This window comes from Silene latifolia, chromosome 8, assembly GCF_048544455.1.
Source record: "Silene latifolia isolate original U9 population chromosome 8, ASM4854445v1, whole genome shotgun sequence".
Taxonomy (NCBI): domain Eukaryota; kingdom Viridiplantae; phylum Streptophyta; class Magnoliopsida; order Caryophyllales; family Caryophyllaceae; genus Silene; species Silene latifolia.
Genome location: NC_133533.1, coordinates 104,025,600 through 104,028,908, shown reverse-complemented (window position 1 = coordinate 104,028,908; position 3,309 = coordinate 104,025,600).

Below are 3,309 nucleotides of genomic sequence, written 5' to 3'. Positions count from 1 at the left end.
CAGGGTTTCGAGACCGTCATCGCCCAAATCATTTTTGTCTCCTAAAGAAGTCTCTCTATGGACTCAAACAACCCCCCCGCGCATGGTACCAAAGGTTTGCCTCTTATGCTTCCATTCTCGGTTTTATCCATAGTAAGTCGGATAACTCGCTCTTTATTTATAAAAACGGTGATAATGTGGCCTATCTCATGCTTTACGTGGATGATATTATCCTCACCACTTCCACGCCCAAACTTTGTGATGACATCCTTGCTCTCCTCGGGAAAGAATTTGCATTGACTGATCTCGGGCCACTAAATTACTTTCTTGGTGTTTCGGCTGTTCGTCACAAGTCCGGGCTGTTTTTGCATCAAAAGAAATATGCCGCTGATATCATTGCTCGTGCAAATATGACATCGTGCAAGCCTGCCCGTACTCCCGTGGACACCAATCCTAAGCTCGGAGCCAATTCGGGAAAGCCAGTTTTGGACCCATCTCTTTTTCGAAGTTTGGCAGGGGCATTGTAATATCTGACTTTCACCCGTCCCGACATCTCGTATGCGGTTCAGCAGGTTTGTTTATATATGCATGATCCAAGAGAAGCTCATTTCGGGGCTCTCAAACGCATCATCCGCTATTTGCAAGGTACTACTCATTATGGCCTTCACTTAAATGCTTCTCGAACTGATTCTCTTTGTGCTTATAGTGATGCCGATTGGGGTGGATGTCCGGACACTCGACGATCCACCTCCGGTTATTGTGTCTACCTTGGCGAAAATCTGATCTCATGGTCCTCTAAACGGCAAGCAACCATTTCCAAATCAAGTGCCGAGGCTGAATATAGAGGAGTGGCCAATGTTCTAGCCGAGTCATGTTGAATTCGGAATTTACTACTTGAGCTTCATTGTCCTATCAAAAAGGCCATCGTGGTATATTGTGATAATGTGTCAGCTATTTACTTATCCGGAAATCCTGTTAATCATCAGCGCACTAAACACATTGAAATAGACATACACTTCGTCTGCGAAAAGGTCGCCATTAGTCAAGTACAGGTTCGTCACGTTCCATCCCGATATCAGTACGCCGACATTTTCACGAAAGGGCTACCTAATATTCTTTTCGATGATTTCCAGTCCAATCTCAGCATCCGTCCTCCTCCCGCTTCGACTGAGGGAGCGTGTTAGAATATACTTATGTATATTCCTTCTTTGTATTCTTAGTAAATATAATTAGGTGCAAATATTTAGGATGTGGTTTTCATATTTGTAGGTCATGATTGTTGTAATCGGTTACCAGCCTTCTGTATATATGACTTTGCTAATCAATAGAATTTCCCAAGGAATACATTTCTTATATTATTTTTTTTCATTAAAACCTTTTTCACCATTTCTTTTGTAAACCCCCATTTCCGAATTTAACCTGGCAACTTGAGTAAAACTCACAATAGTATCTACCTTCCCGACTCAAGAAGCTTTGATAACATGTAGAATTTCTAAGGGGGAATATAGTTGGGGAGAAAAGGGAAAAATTATTGTAAACTTGCTCAATTAATAACACATGAATTAATGGCCTTTATATAGGCTTACAATCTAAAACAAATTTTAGCATAAGTGAGATGTATACACACGTTTCCCATGATCACAACACAACTAGATTAATGCTAACAACTACTAAAGTGTTGGGTCGTGACCCAATTTGTGTCCAGCCCAAGAGTTCTCTTTAGAACTTGTCTTATTAAATAAGAATAAGAGTCTTTGTTTAGTGGACCAAGTCCACGGCTTGTTTTGTAAGCCAAGGGAAATTTGGCTGGTTGTTGGATATAAAAGGAGTTCCTCCTTTTATCTTGGCAGAAGGCAATACACAACAAGCACAACACACACAAACACAAAAGGCAAATACTTGCAGGTTGATTTGAGCGTGAGCTCAATTGGTGCCACTTTTTCTAACAAGAAACGGGTCTGATTTCTTGGGTCTTCTCACACACGGTTTGACACAAGACGGTTCTTGTCTTGGGTTAGTGTGTGGTTGGGTGGCAGGAGCAAGGTGATTTTGTGGTCGAGATTCTTATCTCGGGTTCAGTTAATCGAGGTCAGTATAGTTCTTTGTATACGGTCTTGTATACGGATTTACACATTATTTAGGTGGTTTAATCTAGACCTTCTTACTAGTCAGTTGGTGGAATTTGTCAATTGTTCTAGGGTTTAGATTTGGTTTTTTAATAAATCATTGTGGTTCCGAATTGGTGTATTATTCGGGACGGCGGACTGTACTGGTACTATTATTATAGTGGATTGCTCGATTGGCTGTGGGTTTTACCTCCGAATTTGGAGGGTTTTGCCCTGGGTATTTACCCTATATTTCTGTCTCGTCTTATTGTTGTTTACGGTTATCTACTTTTGGTTTTATATTGTCGATTGTGCTTCCGTTGCGTGTGGGTAATTTGGCGTAAATTTCCCAACAAGTGGTAACAAGTGGTATCAGAGCCACTTGGGCTCGGTCCTAGGTGGCGGTTTAATTGACAATGATGTCAAATATGGGGTCTCAGTTTGGTGTACCGAAGTTTGACGGAAAAAGTAGCTTCACCCTCTGCCAAAGGAGGATGAAAGACCTTCTGGTTCATCTTGGCTTGGCTAGAGCCTTGAAAGGGGTTAGTGGTAAACCGGAAAAGATGAGTGATGATGACTGGGAAGAGATGTGTACTAAGTGTGCTAATACCATCAGGCTGTGTATTTCAGATTCAGTCATTAATTGCGTTCTTGATGAAGACTCTCCATCGGCGATATGGGAAAAATTGGAAAAGTTGTATATGGCTAAAAGCTTGACCAATAAGTTGCTTTTGAAGCGGCGGTTGTATCGGTTGAGGATGGATGAGTATGGAAATCTTATTGGGCATATGAACATGTTTAATGGACTCTTAGATGAGTTGAACAAAATCGAGTTAAAGTTGGAGGAGGAAGACAAAGTATTGTTACTCCTTAACTCTCTCCCGGATACATATGAAAATTGTGTGGATACTATCTTGTGCGGGAAGGATACCATTACTATGGATCAAGCGCAAGCAGCTCTATTGTCTTTTGATGCGAGGAAGAAGGACAAGGCTGGGGTGCACAGTGGCAGTGGAGATACGGCTGCCGTTGCTCATGGTGGGAGAGGTCGATCATTAAACAGGGGTGATGGGTCAAAGCATGGCCGGTCTCAATCCAGGAATGCTTCTACAAGCAAGGATGTGAAATGTTACAAGTGTGGTGAACTTGGGCATATTAGGAGGTTTTGTCCTAATACAAGCGGGAAAGGCAAGGGTGACACCAACTTGGTTGTCGGTGAAGGAAG